Source organism: Lepidochelys olivacea (assembly GCF_965140295.1).
Source record: "Lepidochelys olivacea isolate rLepOli2 genome assembly, chromosome: 6".
NCBI lineage: Eukaryota > Metazoa > Chordata > Testudines > Cheloniidae > Lepidochelys > Lepidochelys olivacea.
In genome coordinates this window covers 3,259,937-3,281,454 of record NC_140416.1, presented here as the reverse complement: position 1 = coordinate 3,281,454, position 21,518 = coordinate 3,259,937, and the positions used below count along the sequence as shown (strand labels likewise).

The following is a 21,518-nucleotide window of genomic DNA, read 5'->3' as shown; positions in this document are numbered from 1 at the left end:
CCATTCCCCTCCCAGAGCTGGGGATAGAACCCAGGAGTCCTGGTTGTTCCCAGCCCCCCTGCTCTGAACCCTAGATGGCATTTCCTAAAGGAATTCAGGAAGTTCCTGATGGGACACAGGACACCAGTGCTTGTTTTATGGTGACACCGAAACCAAAGAGAAATGAGTGAGATGAAAGAGCCAGGGCCAGCTTTTCTCCTGGCTAGCTAGAGAAGCTAGGCTTCTGCTAGAGCAAGGTTAGGGGGTAGTTTCCCCTTCCTACATCTTTGCCAGATGCTTCTTCGTTCCAACTTAGCCCAGCTATTGCTATCAGCCCTTTCTCGCACAATAAGCAAATGCTTACTGAAGTAAGGGTGGGAGGATCCTGATGGAAGCAAGAGGTGGCGCTGCTTGCAGCCCAATTCTCCTGGGATTTCCAACACTGCTCTTTGCTTCAGGAGCTCTTTTCTCTCTCTGCCGGCTTGCCCCTGGAGGTATTTATAGAGAGCAAACAGATCCCCTCTTGGCCTTCATTTACCTGGGCTAAACAAGCCAAGCTCCTCCAGCCTTCATCTCCATTCTCCTGACCATCCTAGTAGCCAGGGCCGGTGCAAGGATGTTTCGCACTCTAGGTGAAACTTCCAGCTTGCGCCCGCCCTCCTCGGACCTGGGAGCCGTGCAGCAGCTTCCTGGCCCTCCCTCTCTCCCCTCGGCCTGGGGAGCTGTGCGGCAGCTCCTCGCTCCCCCTCCCTCGGCCTGGGGAGCCATGCGGCAGCTCCCCACCCCAGCTCACCTCTACGCCGCCGCAGTTCCGCTTCTCCCGCCTCCCGCCTCCTGATTGGCACCGCAAGCTGGGAGGGAGAGAAGCAGAATGGGCGATGCTCAGGGGAGGAGGCAGAGCAGAGGTGAGCTGGGGCGGGGAGCGGTTCCCCTGCGCGCCATCCCCAGCCTATTACTTGCTGCAGGCGGCCCTCCCCGGGCCCTCCTGCCCCAGCTCACCTCCGCTCCACCGCCTCCCCGGAGCGCGCTTTTGGCCGCCCCCAACCACTTGGTGGCCCAGGCGGCCGCCTCGTTTGCCTAGTGGATGCGCCCTGCTAGTAGCCCTTCTCCGCACCTGTCCATCTATTCTGATCTTCTGTGTGGCACAGGCCAGAGAATGTAATCCAGTTCCCTCTGGAGTGAGCCCAATAACTTGTGTTTGACTAGAACTTCTTCCAGAAAGGCAACTGCTCTGGAACTGAAGAATCCACCACTTCCTTTGGAAGTTTGTTCCAGTGGTTAGTAACATCTTTGTGCTGTGCTGGAGGAAGACCCCGTGGCCTTGCCGGTAGCCATGGAGGGAGCTCTAAAACAGGCAAGGCTCACAGCAGCCGTTCTAGAGGACGGGACAGGGAAAGCGCTGAGGATTGCTAGCGCCGGGTCTAGTTTGCAGGGAAAAGCTGGTGTAGATACATCCTCTGAGTGCTACCGTCTGATGAAAACCTGACATGTAGGTGTCCCTGTGATATTTATAAGGTGCCTGACGTCTTGGTAGCCCCGTGGTAACAGCACACAGGAGGCTGAGCTAGTTGGGTGAGCTAGTGGTTAGAAGACAGGGGAATGGACATTAGACTCCTGGTTCTAGCCCTGGCTCTGGGAGGAGAGCGGCGTCTAGGGGGTTACATCGGGGGGGATGAGAGTCAAGACTTGTGGGTTCTATCCCTGGCTCTGGGAGGGTAGTGGGGCCCATTGGGTTGGGGCTGGGAGCTAGGACTCCTGGTTCTATCCCTGGCTCTGGGAGGGAGGTGGAGTCTAGTGGGTTAGAGAGGGGGCGGGGGGGAGGGCTAGAATACAGGACTCCTGGGTTCTATTCCAAGCTCTCGGGGGGACTGTGGTTTAATGGTTACAGTGGAAGATTGCGATCCAGGGGTCCTGGATCTTCTTTCCACTTTGGCTGAGAAGAAAGCTCCTGTGTCCCATTCCCTGCCCCGTGAGCCAGCCAGTCCCCCTGCCCTGGGACTGGATCAGAGCTGTTGTTCTGAGAAAGCAAAGGCCCGCATCCCATTCCCTGATCCCCTAAACCAGCCAGTCCCCTGTCCTGGGGCTGGATCAGAGCCAGCACCCCCTTGAGGGGAAAAGGTCCCGAGCCTATTCTCTGAGCCAGCCAGTCATGGAGCATTTAGGATTATAACTAAAGCACAGTGTCCCCTGAATTCCACAATGCACGACTTGCCAGTCGGTTTGCGGAAGACATCGATGTACAGTTCAGGGGGCCCAGAGGAATGCAGAGCCAGCCACCGTTGCCCCTGATAAGGGCCGGACGGCCAGAGAACGCAGGAGAAAAGGCCGAGGCACAGTTACTTACCTAGACTCCGCGCAGCAGGTCAGTCAAGCTGTGCCGTGCGAGCCAGCAGGGAGTGGCCTTATCGAGGGCTCCTTCTTGTTCAAATACCCTGCTGCTGGCATGATTGATGGTCCCCAAGTCCAACCATCTACTGTCCACCCCGCACCCACTTTGTGACCCAGAGCACATGTGTTTGAATCGTCTAATCAGGGCGGCGGTAGCACGCCCCACGCAAGGAACCGTGGGACGCATTGGCTAGGCTGAGCCCGCCAATGGGGCTCTCTCAGAACCATTCTCCTGAGCCAAACGGGGTTGGGTTGGCCAGGGGCAGGCGGGAAAGGGGGCTGGTAGCGCAGTTGCTTGGAGCCAGCTGCTAGGGGGCGCTGTGGTGCAGGGTGCAGCCACTTCCCCTTCACACTCAGTACAGTCCCCAATGCCCACGAGATGATAAGGGGCGCTCTCCTGCGGCAGACCGTGCTCACTCCAGTGTGGCACCAGGGGGCGCTGTGCTGCAGGGTGCCAGCTGGGGGGCTCAGTAGGGGGTGCTCTCCCCTGGCAGTCAGTGCTGACCTCAATGCTGCGCTAGGGGGCGCTATGAGCTATTCAGAGTCTATCCCCCGTGCTCTTCCAGTACAGAATTGTTCCCTACAATCAGCTTTCCAAGGCTTTGCTCAATCTTAATCTTAATGTCAATTTTAAATGGCTCCAGATCCCAGCCCTGGTCTTGGGAGGCGATTCCCGACTCCGATGCATCCCACAAGGGGTTTTCCTGATATTCTGTCCAAATCCCCGCACCCGGAATTCGATGCGGATTGCGACCTGTGCTGGGGTGCTCCTGGGCCTTTGTTGCCCCCTGCTGGAGAACCCCTGGTCTTCCTACACCCTGCCCCACACAAGCAGCGTCAGAGGAAGGCCCTCTAGGTCTGCCAAGGGAGGCTGCACAGGGATGCAGCCAATGTGAGCCTAGCAGGCTCAGATAAAAGGTGCTTAGCAGGTCCTGTCTTGGCCCAGCCTGGCCCTGCCTTAGGGCTGGCGAGGGGGAGGGCAGACAGACCGTTTTGTTGGACTCTGTGCTACCCTGGAAGGGGTTCATTTTGACTGCTGAGAGTGACCCAGTCAGAGGGCTGCCTCACTGAAGACCTGCCAGGTGATGTCAGCAGCCCATCCTGGGGGTCCCAGGAATGGGAAAGGGCCTGCGGTACCGCACGTGGCAGCAGGAGCTGCTCCAGAGGCAAGTGCCCCTGTTACCCTACCCTAAAGAACTCCTCCCATGTCTGGATTTCACTACCCTTGAGAGCTGTAGATGGTTCTGTTTCCCCTCTCACTATTTCTACTGTCTAGGGGTTTAATAGGTAAGCAAGCCCCGAGCTTGAAGCTCAGAGAGAGGAGACACGCTAAACAAGAGTCCTGACTGGCTCCCTTCGGAGCAGTTCCAGAGCATCGGTCCTGTGACTCCATGACAGACCCCCATGGCTGTCCCGGGGCAGCTGACTTGGGCTCACAGCACTCAGGCTGAGGTGCTATAACATTGCAATGTAGATGTGCAAAAAGAAAAGGAGGACTTGTGGCACCTTAGAGACTAACCAATTTATTTGAGCATAAGCTCTGTAGCTCACGAAAGCTCATGCTCAAATAAATTGGTTAGTCTCTAAGGTGCCACTAGTCCTCCTTTTCTTTTTGCGAATACAGACTAACATGGCTGTTACTCTGAAACCAGTCATAATGTAGATGTGCTGGCTCGGGCTGGAGCTCGGGCCCCCTGGCACCTCACAGGCCCAGGCTGGAGCCCAAGCCCAGATGTCTACACTGCAATTTTATAGCCCTGCTGCCTGAGCCCAAGTCAGCTGACCCCGGCCAGCTGTGGGGGTTTTATTTCAGCGAAGACATACCCACCGAGTCCACAAGCCCCACAGACCAGGCTTACAATGCAGTGTAGACATATCCTTGTAGTGCACTGGCTCCCAGAGAGGATAAGACCCTTCTGCTGCTACCAGCTGACGGAGCTACTCCTGAAGATCAAACAGCTGGCAGAACTGAAAGTGCCATGAACTTCCAAATTGTGCCAGGTAGGAATAGAGGGGACATGTCAGCCAGTTGTGATATATCATGATGGCAGCTCTGGAAAGTGGCCAGTCTCTCCTGGCTTGGGATTCAGAGGGAGGGCCAGGGCTCCCCTCCCCCAAGATGGACTTTACTGCCTGTTCCTGCTTTCGGTGCTAAGAAGTTCTGTTCTAGATAGTGTTCCTGTCGACTAATAAACCCTCCTGTTTTATATGCAGGTCAGTCAAGCTGTGCAGTGCGAACCAGCAGGGAGTGGCCTTATCGAGGGCTCCTTCTTGTTCAAATACCCTGCTGCTGGCGTGATTGATGGCCCCCGAGTCCATCCCGCACCCACTTCGTGACCCAGAGCACATGTGTTTGAATCGTCTAATCAGGGCGGCGGTAGCACGCCCCACGCAAGGAACCGTGGGACGCATTGGCTAGGCTGAGCCCGCCAACGGGGCTCTCTCAGAACCATTCTCCTGAGCCAAACGGGTTTGGGTTGGCCAGGGGCAGGCGGGAAAGGGGGCTGGTAGCGCAGTTCCTTGGAGCCAGCTGCTGGGGGCGCTGTGCTGCAGGGTGCAGCCACTTCCCCTTCACACTCAGTACAGTCCCCAATGCCCACGAGATGATAAGGGGCGCTCTCCTGCGGCAGACCGTGCTCACTCCAGTGTGGCACGAGGGGGACCCCCTACTGAGCCCCCCATCTGGCACCCTGCAGCACAGCGCCCCTGTCATAAATATAAAGGGAAGGGTAAACCCCTTTAAAATCCCTCCTGGCCAGAGGAAAAATCCTCTCACCTGTAAAGGGTTAAGAAGCTAAAGGTAACCTCGCTGGCACCTGACCAAAACGACCAATTTTTTTTTTTTGAAGCAGAAAAGAATTTTATTTGTGTAACACTTACAAAAAATCACCAGAGGATAAAGCAAAACTATGCAACAAACCAGAGCAAACAGAAGGTATAACACAGCAGCCTTCAGGAGGGAGAAGTGTTCAGGCTAGCCTGGGCCCAGAGCGGGGGGGCTTCCTCGACACTCGTGGTCTTCCACCCCCTCGAGTTACCTAGTGCCACGCCCAGTGTCACCGATTATTCCTCTCCTGAGAGTGCCCGACAAGATGGGCACGGCTGCGGGGTTGGTGGTTTGGGGTGGGGGGCATTACACCCACGTGTTTTAGGACCCCTCCTAGGTGACAATGATGATGGTATCCACAGCGGCAACGGCTGGGGCTGGGGCCTCTTGCTCTTCCCCTCAATCAAAGGGTCAGGCGGAGGGAACCGGACGGGGTCACCGAGCAGAGAACCTCCGGACAGCGCCCACCGCTCCTTGAAGGTGTCAAGGGAGTCGATGGACGCCGCCCAGAGGAACTCTGCCCGGATACGTGAATGTACTGAGGATCGGAAAACGGCCCTACAATCGCAGGACGCTTCATTAGCCAACCTCCCCTCTCTGGTTTTATAAATGGCTGTTTTAGCTAAGGCTAGGAGGAGGTTAAGCAGGAGATCTCGCGATTTTGTGGGGCCACGGATGGGGAGTGTGTAAATAAAAAGGTGAGGGGAAAAGTGTAGCCAAAAGCATAATAAAAATATTCGTGAGGAGCCGGAAAAGGGTTTGCAATCTGGCACACTCTAAATATATGTGCGCCAGGGTTTCCCTCACATTGCAAAAAGGGCAAGTATCCAGGATGGGGGTGAACCGTGTCAAAAACACGCCCGTGCTCACAGCTCCGTGAAGAAGCCGCCAACTAATGTCCCTGACGGGCCTCGGGACCAAGGTGGAATACAGGGTGGCCCACCGAGGTTGCTCACCCTCCAAAGGTGGCAGGAGGTCCCGCCACTTTGTATTGGGGTGGGACACCAGAGTGTGGGTGTGAAGGGTGTGAAGCGTGAGTGTGTATAAATATTTCCCTGGCGCGATTTGGAAGCTGACCGGCTGTATTTCATGCAGCCGTCTCGCAGTGAAAGGGTGAGGGGTTTGTTGGGATCTACGGGGTAGGGGCTCAATTGAAAGGTCCGGCGGGCCTGGGGTAGAGGGTGGGCAGGGTGCGCCCTCGCGCAGTGCTCGATTAAGATAAGCCCGAGCAGCGGGCGTCAAGGCGGCCTTCACCTCCTGAAGTACACGCCAGGGGGTATGAGGTCTGGAGAGCCCCATGCGCCGGGCGAGCGTCAGGGGATCCAGGCAGTCTCCCCGGTCGTAGTCCAGGAGGTCTCCGACTCTCGTGACTTCCGCCAGGACCAAACTCTGGCGCGCCGAGCGGGACTCCGCCACCTGCACATGGAGTTGGGGATTGTGTAGCAGGGGTCCGCGAGGAGATCTGCTCCCACGGTGGCCGCCACGGACCTGGTCGTTGAGAACAGTTTCCAGGTCCGGAGGAGGTCCTGGTAGAAGACCGGCAGCCCGGAGAGGTCTCGCGGAAAACCTCTCGGACAGAGATAAAAGAGCTGCCGGTCATATCGGAGCCCTTGGAAGCGGCGCAGGAAGGCGTGTGCCAGTCTGCTCCACGTCGAACTACCTGCACTATAAAGGAGCCTCTGCAGGGCCTGGAGCCGGAAGACACGGACCTGAGTGTGCAGACACTTCAGGCCCTGCCCTCCTTCCTTCAGGGGTAGATGAAGAACCCCAATAGGGGCCCAGTGCATTCCTGACCAAAAGAACTCTAGAATCGATGTCCGGAGGTTGGTCAGGAAACCCGGGGCCGGGACCAGGGTGTTGAGCCGGTACCAGAGCGTGGACAGGACTAGTTGGTTAAGCACCAGTGCTCTCCCTCGGAGGGAGAGACATCGGAGTAGCCTCGTCCATTTCCGGAGCCGCTCCATCACCCCACCCTCTAAATTCTGCCAGTTCTCCGGTGGGGAAGGGTGCGTGGCAGAAAGGTAAATGCCTAGGTAGAGCAGTGGATCTGCACTCCACTGGATGGTCTGAAGCGCGGGTAGGAGGGAGCTCACCTGCCGCCAGTCCCCCACCGCCAAGCCAGAGCTCTTGACCCAGTTGACTCGGGCGGAGGAGGCTGCCGAATAGATGGCCTGGCAAGCCTCCACCTGCGCCAAGTCGCCCGGGTCCTGGACCACGAGGAGCAGGTCATCGGCGTACGCCAACAGGACCAGCCGCAGCTCTGGCTCCCACAGCACCAACCCTATCAGCCTCCTGCGGAGGAGACAGAGGAAAGGCTCGATCGCCAGAGCGTACAGCTGGCCCGAGAGGGGGCACCCCTGCCGCACTCCTCGCCCGAAGCTGACCGGTTCAGTCAGGGTCCAGTTGAGCCTAACCAAACACTCCGCGGAGGCGTACAGCACCCAGAGAAAACTCACAAACTGAGGTCCGAATCCAAACTCCTGCAGAGTGCTCAGGAGGTACTCATGGTCTACTCTATCGAATGCCTTCTCCTGATCGAGAGACAGGAGGGCAAACGACAGACCGTCTCTACGCCTGAGTTCCAAAAGGTCTCGGACTAGAAATAGGTTGTCAAAAATGCTGCGACCCGGGACAGTATAGGTCTGGTCTGGGTGGATCACGTCCGCCATCACGGACCCTAGCCGCAGCGAGATTGCTTGCACTACAATTTTGTAGTCCGTGCTAAGGAGTGAGACGGGACGCCAATTTCGTAAATCACGGAGGTCCCCCTTCTTCGGCAACAAGGCGAGCACAGCTCGCCTGCACGAAAGAGGGAGGACCCTGCCCTGCAAAGACTCAGCCCACACAGTGGCTAGGTCTGGGCCAAGGATGTCCCAGAACGCGCGGTAGAACTCCACGGTCAGCCCGTCCGTGCCCCGAGGTTTATTGGTGGGCATGCGACGGAGGGCTTCCGAGAACTCAGCCAGGGTGAGAGGCAACTCTAGCCGGTCTCGGTCGCCCACGCTGACTGTGGGGAGTTCCTCCCAGACCAAAATGACCAATGAGGAGACAAGATACTTTCAAAAGCTGGGAGGAGGAAGAAAAACAAAGGGTCTGTGTCTGTCTGTGTGATGCTTTTGCTGGGGACAGAACAGGAATGAAGTCTTAGAACTTAGTAAGTAATCTAGCTAGGTATGTGTTAGATTATGATTTCTTGAAATGGCTGAGAAAATAGCTGTGCTGAATGAATATTCCTGTCTGTGTGTCTTTTTTGTAACTTAAGGTTTTGCCTAGAGGGATTCTCTATGTTTTGAATCTAATTACCCTGTAAGGTATTTACCATCCTGATTTTACAGAGATGATTCCTTTTTTACTTTTTTTAAAAGTCTTCTTGTAAGAAAACTGAATGCTTTTTCATTGTTCTAAGATCCAGGGGTTTGGGTTTGTGGTCACCTATGCAAATTGGTGAGGATTTTTACCAAACCTTCCCCAGGAAGTGGGGTGCAAGGGTTGGGAGGATTTTGGCGGGAAAGACGTGTCCAAACTACGTTTTTTCAGGAAAGTTCGGTGGTGGCAGTGGAAATCCAAGGGTAAAATAATTTGTACCTTGGGGAAGTTTTAACCTAAGCTGGTAAAAGTAAGGTTAGCAGGTTTTGATGCTGGTCCTCACATCTGTACCCTAGAGTTCAGAGTGGGGAAGGAATCTTGACAGCCTCACATAGCAGAGAATGAAGGTGTGGGGTTTCTGGCCTACCACTCCCGGGAAGCTCTGCGGCACCGGAGTCAGAGGCGGTTGAATGTCGAACTGGCTCAAAGCGGAACAGTTTGCCATTTCAGAATGGAAATTTTTTCAGAATTTTTCATTCTGTGACAAAAATGCAGAATTTTGACTTTAGTCCCGAATCAGTATGAAAAAAACGAATGTCGAAATTATCAGAATCTCTCATGGCATAGAATATCTTATTTTCCACCATAACTTATGAGCACTCAACTCTGTTTTTTAAATATAACTAAAAATATTAACATCGTAGCTTTACATCCAACACAAACTCAGCTAACATCTTGATGCTAACAACTCACGGATCTAGCTCTCTACTCCAGACCAGTCTCCTTCTGTACCAGCTGAAGTCTTGGCCTATCTCTGTGACATCCCCTTGGGGATGTTTCTTCATCAGCTTAAGCACAGCATGGTTAAAGGAGAGCTCTTAATCTTTCTCTCCCAGGCCCTCCCCACTGGTGCCTCCCTCTTTTCTCAGCCACGGTGGACAACACCACCATCCTACTGGACTCAGCCTGGATGTGAGGGCCTAGCATAGGCGCGGAGTCCGTGGGTGCTCTGCGGCTGGAGCACCCACAGGGGAAAAATGGTGGCTGCTAAGCACCCACTGACAACCCCCCATCAGTAGCTCCCCCTCCCCCCAGTGCCTCCTGCCCACTGGCAGACCCCGCCTATCAGCGCCTCCCACTCCCTCCCCACACCTCCTGCTCGTCGCTGTTTCACGGCATACAGGAGGCTCTGGGGAGGAGCGAGGATATGGTGCGCTCGGGAGAGAAGGCAGAATGGGGCAGGAAGAGGCGGGACGGGGGTGGAGAGGGAGGTGGGAAGAGGTGGGGCGGGACGAGGTGGGGCGGGACGCTGGGGGGAAGGGGTGGAGTGGGGGCAGGGCCTGGGGCAGAGCCGGGGGTCGAGCACCCCCCAGCACATTGGAAAGTCGGTGCCTGCGGGAACTAGAGAGAGGGCCATGTCTAAATCTTGACAATTTGTTCTGCAGAACGTCTCTAAGATATGGCCTTTCCCATCCAACGACACAGCTAAAACCGGTGTCATCTCTGCTCTCAATTACTGAAGCATCCTTCTCTCTGACCTTGACTAAGGCAATGTTGTCTTGCACGTAGCCGTTCCGAACATGGCCCATCCCTTTGGCCACATCACCTCTCTCTGCATCCCTCCACTAGCTTTCCCTTCTCCATCATGTCACATGTCAGCTGCTTGTCGTCCCTTTCAAGGCCCTTCATGGCTAATCCCCACCCGACCTATCATCTTCCTTTCACTATAAAGGTCAACTCCTGCCTTCAGCTGGCCCATGATGGCAGCTTCCAGCACCCATCTGATACACTTCCAAACAGGCACCTTTGGGCTTTCAACCACACAGTCCCTCACGCCTCGTGGGAGTGCCCTGTAAACACCCTGAAAAAGTGACTCATTATCCTGGGTGCAGTGGACTGACTTTTATTTTCAAAAATGTTTAAAAATGTTCAAAATTGAAAAATTTCATTTTGGGTCATGAGCCATGTTGTTAGACAAGAATTCATTTTGGGTCTGACTTTCTGAGCCATCAGATGGTTTTTATTTTTTAATTGTTTTCGGTTCCACACAAAATGAATATTTTAAAATAAAAATTAAATAGCCAGTGATCTGAAAACTCCATCCTATGCACAGCTCTAGTAGGATCTCAAATTTTAGCCGGAGAATTTCAAAGCTGCCTAAGGGGTTGAGGAGCTAGATTCCCATTTAACATCAGTGATTAATTCAGTCCACAGCCCCTTCCCTGACTTGCTCTTGCCATGATTCCAAACCCACTGTGCCTTTAGATGTACAGGTTCTTTTCCTCCACATCTGCGCAAGCATCAAGAAGAATTGAAGCCCAGCTAGGTGAGGGATGGAACCTGAAACCTAACCCCTTCCCCTGGGAATTAGGCACCTAAGTACCTTTTGAGGATCTGGTCTTAAGGGCTTTGCTGAATCAGGACCAATTTGCACACAAAATAAATCGTCCCTGTGGGTCTTTCTGCAGTTTATTTCTTTAGATGCAAAATTATTCTTGTTTCACACAGGATTAAAAAAAAATCAGTATTTTTTTATTTTGTTTTAAGGAAGTATATACAGTTTCTTTAAAGGAATATAGACAGTATGGGGTTTACAGTCTAAAACCCTGTTCCCATAATCAAAATAGAAACATAGATCACATGTGGTTCTTGATTTGGCTGGACAAAGCATCGCTGAATCTGCACCATATTCCGGGCTGGATTGTGTGTTACAGGCCTGCTCCAAAGTCCAGCGATGTTCAAATGTCCATGCCTTTTCATAGAATAGAATAATAGAATATCAGGGTTGGAAGGGACCTCAGGAGGTCATCTAGTCCAACCCCCTGCTCAAAGCAGGACCAATCCCCAATTTTTGCCCCAGATCCCTAAATGGCCCCCTCAAGGATCGAACTCACAACCCTGGGTTTAGCAGGCCAATGCTCAGACCACTTTTGGTTCAGGCCCTATAAACACAACCCCGTAGTACAGAGCCAGTCCACCACAGGCAAAGTATCTTGAGATATTCTGCCACAGAAAACCACAGTGCTCGGTGGGATTCGCTGTTATGTCCCTTGAGAGGGTGCTACATACTTTCCCCGGCTCCGCTGATCAGCTTTGGCCAGCCATAGCCCCATCTTGCCGTTGAGTTGCTGCAGCAGGGAGTCATTCTTAACTCTGCACCCGCAATTGCGGAAAAGCGGAGCACCCTGTGTTTTGTTGCATCATCGATTGACAAGTCCCCTTTATTGCAGTATCTGAGCCCCTCACAATTCTCCATGCATTTGTTTCCACATCCCCCCACAGTGAGGCAGAGCAGAGCTATTCTCTCCATTGTACAGATGGGGAAACTGAGGCACAGGTCGGCTAAGTGACTGTCCCAAGGTCACACGACAAGTCTGTGGTAGAGCAGGGAATTGAACCCGAGTCTTTCAAGTTAGCACCCTAACAACTGGGTCACCCTTTTTTATAACAGCTTTTAACTCTAACGCCCAGTTGAAGAGAGATTTTTCTCAATGTGTGAATTAAATTTTTCAAGTTTTGTGGCACAGGACCTGCCCTTTTATTTTGTTTGTACAGTGCCTGGTACATCAGGGTCCTGGTCCATGATTAGGGCTTCTAGGCGCTACAGCAATCCATTTAAATAAATAATAATAATTAAATATTTCGGTATTTAAAAAATAAAACTGGGAAATCCAATTCTGTCACATGCAACCATAAAACTCCTCCCTATAGGTAATAAATGGGGTTTGACCCACAGATGTCCAATTTCCCAGCATGCACTTCTACCACTTGAGCTACAGGAATAATTACTATTCTATTTCCATTAGAATTTTATTTAATATGTTTCATGGAAACACCTTAGGTTTCTTTTGTACAACCTGGAGCCAGTTTTGACCTGGCACTGAGATTGCCCCTTTAAAAGCTTCCTCTAAACTTTTCAGTGCCTGCTCTTGGGTTATATTACCCCAGTCCCTGGGCAGATCGGCTAGTTTAGTACCATACTCTCTAGCAAACTGTTGGTTGAACTCCTTGAAAACAAACTTCCAATAGTTGGAAGTTTTGTAGCTGGAATCTGCTGGGGAACAACAGCGCAAGGCATTGTTATCTTCACAAAAACAATGGCGGTAACCTATGTGGACGTGGGAATCCCTGATAAGCCATTCAAAATAGCACGGAGAATAGTCAAGTTTTGGGCCATGTGCCAAACAGGGTAAGAAGACTCTCCTGGGTTTCATTAACCCTTGGGGCCGGTGGACTGATGCAAAATGAATTTTGTGATCGGTGCCTTCCGCTTCACAGGGGACTTTACAGAACGGACAGCACTTCCCACAGCCAAACACGTGCTTAAAGATCTCCTCCTGGGGCTTCAGAGGCAGGATGGAGAGCTTAGACTCAACATCCAAGTCTTTAAACTGGGATAAGATTGCTTGCTCAAGTGCAGGCAGAAAGCCTTGAACAGCAGTGGGAAACTGGTTTGTATTTATTGTGTTAATAAGCTGGATTCTGCCTAAGCTGTCCCTGGATATTACAAGATCCCTTTGCAAATATTTGAAAAAGCTGCCTAAAAAGTCAGTCTGAGTCTTGGATTTCTCCAGAGCTTCTCTGCTTTTCTTTATTACTGTGGACAGAAGCTCTGTCTCCAAATCTTCCACGCCCCTAGTCTCTTTGTAGTGATCTAACAGGTGTGTCCATATCCAAGTTTTGGCAAACTCTTCGTAGTTATTAATATATTTCACATAGCCATCAAAGTTCATCTCCTCCAAGAGTCTGCTCAGCAACCAAAACTGGAAGAAGCTCCGATTGGCATATCCAATCCCCTGTGCACTTCTGCGAAAATTGTCCACTATTTTTATACCAAGCATCCTATTAACGTAATCCACCAGCGCAGGCCTCAGACACTCCTCACAGAATATCCTGATCCCCTTTTGAAAGGTGTCCCTTTCCGAGAAAAGGTTTCTTTTCCTGCAGTGTCCCAACAGACCGTCCTCTTTCCCTTTCATTGTTTTCATGTTCATGGCTTGGATCTGATGGCTCAATCTCTCTGGGCTGCTTTGACTGTCAAGTGCTTCTTCACACTTTCTGAACCAGTACCTTCTGAGTTCTTTCCTCAGGCCATTGGTGCTCCTGATGAAATCTTCCTTGTACTTCCCTGTCAGAAGCACATTTGCAGCTCCACTTTCAATGTATTCTTGCAAACAAGCCAAGAGCCTCCGTTCTTCTTGCTGCAGTTTCTGCTGAATTTCATGTTTTAACCTCCTTAAAGCCACATGATCTATTTCAGCTTGAGGCTGATTCTGGATTAAAGTTTCTTGCTCAGACGCCCAGAGATGCATCTCCTTGCGGAAATCCCATTCCCATTCAGAATACTTTGTGCACAGCTGGTTATAAGTGTGAGCCACAAAGCTATTTCTCAAGCTGAAGGTAGAATTTGAATGTTTTATAGCATTCCACAAGCTCCTTACCCATTCACTAAACTGGGGGATGTCCTTAATGGGTTTATTAGATGAGTATCTTCTTATGTATTCAAACAGGTATTTCTTTAGCTCAAACACACTCTTGCTGTATCCCAGGTTCACTGGAGCCATGGGATGGACACCATGCCACAAGTCAGGGATGTACCAATTGTGTTTCTCTGCATCATTAAATATAATACCAGGAAATTTCATTTTCCTGATTCCTTTTTCTGTACAAGCTGCAGCTGTGGTTATTTCATCTAGCAGCTCCCGGAGCGGATACCTGTCTCCCGTGGTTTGTTCATGTGCGGACACATCACTGACTTTCTGATGCACAAATTGGCAGTTTGGATGTTGCCTGATTTTCTTGATTTTCAGAAGTGTATCTAGCGTAATTTGCAGAACTCTCTGCATGTTGCTGGCATTCTCCATGGCCATGTTAACTATGGTTATGTCACTCAGTCCAATCACCAGGGTGGCCAGTTCGTTGTCACGTTGATAACTGTCCTCCAACTTGGCCAGTTCAGGGGCTTTCAAGCCTTCTGTGTCTATCACCAGGATGAAATCACAGCCCAGCTCCTGCCGAAAGTTCTCTGCCACTTTAATGACTGACATGAAGGCTCCTCGTGTACGTTGGCCACTGCTCACTGCAAACTGCAGGCCGAACATGGTGTTGAGGAGGGTGGATTTCCCAGTGCTCTGCCCTCCCAGCACCGTTAGAACCAGCATTCTGGACCTTCCCCGCAGCTTGGCATGGAGCTGGATCAGAACATCTGTCACCCACTGCAGTGGGATGTTGGATACGTCTCCATCGATCAGTTCTAGAGGAAACCCTTCCAGCATCAGGTCAGCAGCTATGCCTGGGAGATGAATGAGTTGTCTTTGGGTTTTTAGCTTTTTTCCTTCCTTCATCATTGCACACTCAGCTTCATAAAACTGCCCCAACCCACGCATGAAATGCTCCACCCCTAAGGGACTGGAGGAAATTGGTTCATGCAGTTCTGCTTGATGCTGGGGATCATCCCCTCTAGTATGACATTTCTTCTTATAGTCTGCCTGCAGGCTGGAGAGATTGCCCTGAGCAATATGACCCAGATGGTATTTCATCCACTTTAGAAAGTAATGTGTTTCCACTTGAGAGAGTTTTCCTAGCCCAGCAATAAACTTGACCATCCCATCAGTAAGCTCATATTTATACTGCTGGGTATATAAGTCCAACCATTCCTCTCTTTGCTGAGACGTCTGGAGCCCAATGGCGGCATCCCCTTGCTGTTGCATTTGGCACAGCTCTTTCTCCGCCTTGGCCAACTTTGTGCACCGATCCCCCGGGAGCCTCAACATTTCCCTCTTGTACTTTGCCACGTCCTTTATTTCCGCTGTGATTCCTGCCACCCGTTTGCTCGCACTTTGGCATTCCTCACAGTCCTCATCCACCCGGATACCTAATTCTCGTGCTGTCACAGCCGTGTCTGCGATGGAGGTTCTCTTGAGAGAGGACTCCATTGGGCTTGCAATGGTGAACTGCAGCTTCTCCACAAACTGAGCATGATTGAGGGTGTTCTCTCTCATCAGCACACTTGGTTTGTCTAGTTTCAGCACAGACTCTAATTTATAAAGGAATCCCAGGGTCTCCTCGGGTTTCTCAATCTTGCAGTTAAAGATGAAGTAGTATTTAGTGGCTGATCCCTGCAGAGATGATAACAGTGCATATTGTCTCTCGTTGATACTTTCAGTAACAATGAACACTGCGGAGGAGACCGCTGTTAAAAAGCTGAACTGCAGCCAGTGCGACTCAATGTCTCCGCGCAGATTTGTAACTGCAACGGGTTCTGGGAAAAGATCTGAGCTCGCCTTCCCAGAAGGGAAATACCAGGAAATCTCGACCAGCCCATTTGCAATTTCCCGAGGGATGTTCCCAGATTCCATGTCGCGATGGATGAAGAAATCGTGGGGCTGCTGGGAGAGGCTCAGAATGTCATTGAGGAGTTTGGACTTGGAGAAGCTGCAGCTCCCCAGCCGTACAAAGGAAATGGTTGGCATTGACGTGAACACAAGGCTCTCCTCTCTGAACCCTCTGCTCTCTGCCAGGGAGTGCGGCCTCCACTTCCTCACAATGTCCCTCATGGCCCACAGCAGTAGGGTGCACTTGGGGGTGTCGAGGGCAGGTAGCAGCAGAGGGAGGGCAAACTGGCACATGGACATTTTGGACAGGATCTCCTGCTGTAGGAAACTGTCTGAGCAAAGCAGAACAGCACACAGAACATCGAGGGGGTGCAGAGAATTTCTACTGTCCATGTTACTCAGAGAAAGATTATTGTAATCAATATGTACTTCCTGCTCCTCACTGGTCTCTTGATCATCAGTTGCCTCATGCACAAGCCTTGTGTTTCTGGCCGTCCCATTCAGAGCCATGAGTTTCCTCAGGAAATGCCATGGTAAATCCCCTAATGTCATAGGAGCCCAGGTCTCTCTGCTCTCTGGGCTGATCTCCTGGAGATCCCTCAGTCTGAGCTGCCTGCTTCTATATTGCTCCAAGTTCAACTTCTCCAGAACTCCCTGTGTGGCTCGTCTTCTCTCTGCAGGAAAAAAATAAGAACATGACATTTACTCATGTTCAGCCTCCTCCAACTTTAACTGTGCCCATTTCCAGATGTTCACCCCTGCAAGTTTAACTCTGACCCCTTACACCTTCACACCACCCATCCCCAACCTTAACTCTGCCCCTTTACCCATACACACCCTCCTCTAACCTTAACTCTGCCCCATTAAGCCATTCCACCATCCTCCATCTTTAACTCTGCCCCTTTATCCATGTCCACCCACCTCTAACCTTAACTCTGCCCTGTTACTCTTGCGATCATCCCCCAATATTAAGTGTTCCCCCTTTCACCATGCCCCATCTTGCTCTCAACTACAAGTCACAGACTCTTCTTCCCTGCTACACTTGACATAATGGCCTGAACATTGCAGTCACCCCGTACTCTCTGGCTGACTGCCAGAAGCTGGTATTGGACAACAGGGGATGGATCACCCCGATAATTGCCCCGTTCTGTTCATTCCCTCTGAAGCATCTGGTATTGGCCAGTGTTGGAAAACAGGATACTGGGCTAGATGGACCATTGGTCTGACCCAGTCTGGTCCTTCTTATGGTATAAACTGGAGCCCAGACTGCCCCCTTCACTCCCATGTTAGGACCAGAGGCCATACCCATTAGCTCGTACTTCTGCATATAAGGATATGCGTCTCTCCCACCCCCTCCTGATCACCATTGTATTATTGGCTGGATAGCCCACTCTACCTCAATTTACCCTCCCACAACTGGTCAGTCCCCACCTCCATGCACAAACCAGACAGATGCTCTTCCCATCTCCTTCATGATTTGCAGGCACTGAGTTTCTCTCACTACCAGTCCTATACACCCCCATGCACCCTGGACCCCCCAGCACCTGCCATATGCAGGGGGAGTGAGTGCAGGTTACTTCATTGTACAGCTAAATCTCAGGCTATTGCAATTTCTGTGTACATCAGAGGAGTCTTGAATGTCCTTCATGTGGCGGCTAATGGGGCTCTCCCCTGGCAGTGGAATACGGAGGACAAAGTTACATTTCTTTCCTGGACTGTATCCCTTGCAGAGACAAGCTTGTAAGTGCAAATACCTTGGGAAATGTCCCTCTCCTCTGGTTCTGGGTGACCCCGAGTCTCTGATTCCTGCTCTGGATTAAAATCAACTTCTTCCCCCAGCTCTGGGGCTTTTGGAGTGTCTGAGTTCTGCTTCTGTCTTAAAAGATCTAGCAAGGAAAACAAGAGGAAGCACAAATGAATGGCATTCAGTCACTGATCTGCTCCAGCCCTTTTCCCAAAGGGCTCAGGCATCTCTGCCTCCTGCCTCAGTGTGCAGACAGGAACGATCTGCAAACAAGGAAAGACTGGTTTAAAGTGCTCAGTCTGGGGCAGCTGGAAATGAGCTGATTGTGGGTCTCTCTATATAAACCCTTGGGGTGTGTTTCTTAGCATAAACGGGGCATTTGTGGGGCTTTTTTTACAAAGAAGAAGAAAGCACACAGTGTGATTTCTGCTTTGACCTTACCCAGAATCTCCGTTTCTATCTCCGTGTGTGTGGTTAGTGTGTGTGTGTGGAGTCAGTGTGTATGAATGCAGTCGGTGTGGGGGTGTAAAGTCAGAGTCTGTCCGTGTGTGTAGGCAGGCAATGTGTGTACACGCAATTGTGTACGTGTTCAATCAGCCTGTGTGCGTGTGTGCAGTCAATGTGCGAGGGCAATCACTATACCGGCAGTGAGTGTGCAGGATAGTGTGGGTGTGCACACTCCGTGTGGGTGTACATAGTCCATGTAACTACGCACGCACGGTTGTGTGTGTGCAGACTATGTGAAAACCATTAAAAAGGAAGCCACCACCTGTGAAATCTCGTGCAGTTCAGAAAATGAGTGAGAAAGGGTTTCAGACTCCGTCCCACCATTGTGCTGGGCGCTGTTCAGACACCCTCCCTTCCCCCCCCTGGCCTGAGACCGAGATCCGCTCTCTCCCTCCCCACTTGCTGCCCCCCCATGAGTACAGATCCCCTCCCTCTCTCCCCTCACCTGCTGGCCCTTTACTGGCAGTTTGCACTAATTTTCACACATTTTACATTTTTTTAAATAAACGGATAAATTCCCAGGAAACCTCAAACAAAAATAAAACAAGAAAATGAAGAGCCTTGGCAATATTATATCAGCTGGTTCTGGGGGGGCCTGCAAATGAACTATATATGCAGAATATAGCAGTGGGACGGCTAACTGCCTGATCTGTGGGTGCAGTATTTTTGATCTTGCTGAAATACGCCAAGGCTAAGGCCGAACTGACAATTTTGACTTGGAGAGACCAGGTGGGTGAGGTAACATCTTTTAGTGGACCAATTTCTGCGGGCGAGAGAGACGAGCTTTTGAGCCGCACAGAGCTCTTCTTCAGGTCTGACCTCACCCGCCTGGTCTGTCTAATATCCTGGGACCACCACGGCTACAACTACGCTGCACGCAGTTTAGGCCAGCACATTTCACATTCTGGACTCTGGACTGATGCCACCAGTTGGTCGATCCCAGCAGAAGTGTCTTTCGGTGCCTCATCACAAGGAGGGTTCCAGAGAGGATGGCTCTAGACTGTTCTCAGTGGTAGCAGATGACAGAACAAGGAGTAATGGTCTCAAGTTGCAGTGGGGGAGGTCTAGGTTGGATATTAAGAAACATTATTTCACTAGGAGGGTGGTGAAGCACTGGAATGGGTTACCTAGGGATGTGGTGGAATCTCCATCCTTAGAGGTTTTCAAAGCCTGGCTTGACAAAGGCCTGGCTGGGATTATTTAGTTGGGGTTGGTCCTGCTTTGAGCAGGGGGTTGGGCTAGATGACCTCCTGAGATCCCTCCCAACCCTAATCTTCTATGATTCTACAGTAGCCTTACGTGACACATTCGGGTTCCCATCTGTCTGCAGAGCTCAGTTGTTGCTGGGAGCTAAGACCAAAGATCTCAAGGCATCAGTGAAACTGGCCTTTCAAGTGCTTCCAGCTAGGGACAGTTTCTAGCTGGGCTCAGGCACCTAGGTAATGGGGAGCAGCTGCTGATCATGGAATGGAAGAGTCACTAGAGAGGGAACAGATGTATTATTCCACTGAGTCTCTCCCCACCATAACCACCTGCAGGAGGGGCAGGTTGGATCTGCTCTCTCTGGCTTATACCTTACCAGCTGAAATAGCCTCGGTGAGTCTCTCTGCCAGCTGTCTCTGGCTGATGTCTCTCAGCACCTGCACAGTCACCTTCACCCCGTAGCGCTCCCCATAGTGGCTGATCAGCAGGTCAGTAACAGCCATGCGATCCCCTTTCTCCAGCTGGCCCCAGGGGATGGCTCGATATCCCTTCTCCGGCCGAATCCATTTCAACTTGTACTTGAATCTCTTGAGATCATCCTCCCCCAGCGCATCCAGGGTCTCCAGCAGGAAGGAGTTGCTGCTGCCAGTCTTCTCCATATCACCCCCTCAGACAGGGCCCTAAGCAAACTGCTGGGCCATCACGGAGAAAGAGAGAACCAGGAAGCAGCTTCTGCTTCTGCAGACTAAAATTGAAACTAAAACCCTGCTGAGTTCAGCAGAGCCCTCCCATTGCACTTCCTGAACCCGAAGCCATTATACAGGGCTAAGCACACTGCAAATCCTCCAGGCAACCACTGTCTGTCGGATTTTAAGGAAGGAAATGCAGGCTCTTTCATCAAACACACCCCAAAGGTGACTATTCCTAAGCAAAGCCTTAGAGGGGAGCTTAGGAGTTCTAGTCTATATCTGAGACTTGGGAGACCTGGTTCAATGCCCTGTGTGACCTTGGCCAAGTCACTTACTTAGGCCCATGGGAGCTAGGCACCAGCATTCCTGCTCATAGATTCCAAGGCCAGAAGGGACCATTCTGAGCATGACCTCCTGCGACCTGACCTCTGTGTCACACAGGCCAGGGAATTTCCCCAAATAGCTCCAAGATCTTTTAGAAAAACATCCCATCTTGATTTGGAAATTGTCAGTGATGGAGCATCCACCACCACCCTTGGCAAATTCTTCCAGTGGTTAACTGCCCCCACTATTAAAAATGTTCAACTTATTTCCAGTCTGAATTGGTCTAGCTTCAACTTCCAGCCACTGAATCATGTCAGACCCTTGTCTGCCAGACTGAAGAGCCCATTACTCAATATTTCTTCTACATGAAGATACTTATAAGCTGTAATCAAGTCACCCCTTCATTTCTTTATTAAACTAAAGCTGTGTCTACACTATGGACCTAACGGTGGCACAGCTGTACCGCTGCTGGAAAGTCTCCCGTGTAGCCGCTCTTTGCCAACAGGAGAGAGCTCACCGGCTGGCCTAATTAAACCACTCCGAATGAGCAGCGGTAGCTATGTCGGCAGGAGAGCATCTCCCACCGACAGCGCTGTCCACGCCAGCGCATTTGTCGGTGAAAATTTTGTTGGTCGGGGGCGTCGTTTTTTCACACCGCTGACCGACAGAAGTTTTACTGAAAAAAGTGCTCATGCAGACGAAGCCTTAATAGATTGAACTCTTTGAATCTGTCACTATAAGGCAGGTTTTCCAATCCTTTAATCATTCTCATGGCTCTTCTCTGAACCCTCTCCACATTATCAACATCCTTCTTGAATTGTGGGCATCAGAACTGGACACGGGATTCCAGCAGCGGTATCTCCAGTGCCAAACACAGAGGTAAAATAACCTTTCTGCTCATCCTGGAGATTCCCATTTATCCATCCCAAGATCACATTAGCTCTTTTGGCCACGGCATCAAGCTGGGAGCTCATGTTCAGATGATTATGCACTATGACCCCCAAATCTTTTCCAGAGCCACTTCTTCCCAGGAGAGAGTACCCCATCCTGGAAGTATGCCCTACATTCTTTGTTCCTAGATATATACATTTACAGTTAGCTTGCACCCAGTTTACCAAGTGATCCACGTCGCTATGCATCAGTGTCCTGTCCTCTTCATTATTTTCCACTCCCCACATTTTTGAGTCATTTGCAAACTTAATCAGTGATGACTTTAT

The 21,518-nt window shown here is 51.3% G+C and overlaps 1 pseudogene across 1 annotated transcript in view; it reads right to left on the bottom strand.

Annotated features, from left to right (window-relative positions):
- Positions 1–12,324: 12,324 nt before the first annotated feature.
- LOC311522633 (up-regulator of cell proliferation-like) overlaps positions 12,325–21,518 on the bottom strand; it is a 48,649-nt pseudogene continuing 39,455 nt past the window's right edge. The window contains exon 6 of the transcript in view: positions 12,325–13,941. The product of the transcript in view is annotated as an up-regulator of cell proliferation-like (transcript). The remainder of the gene's footprint in view (positions 13,942–21,518) is intronic.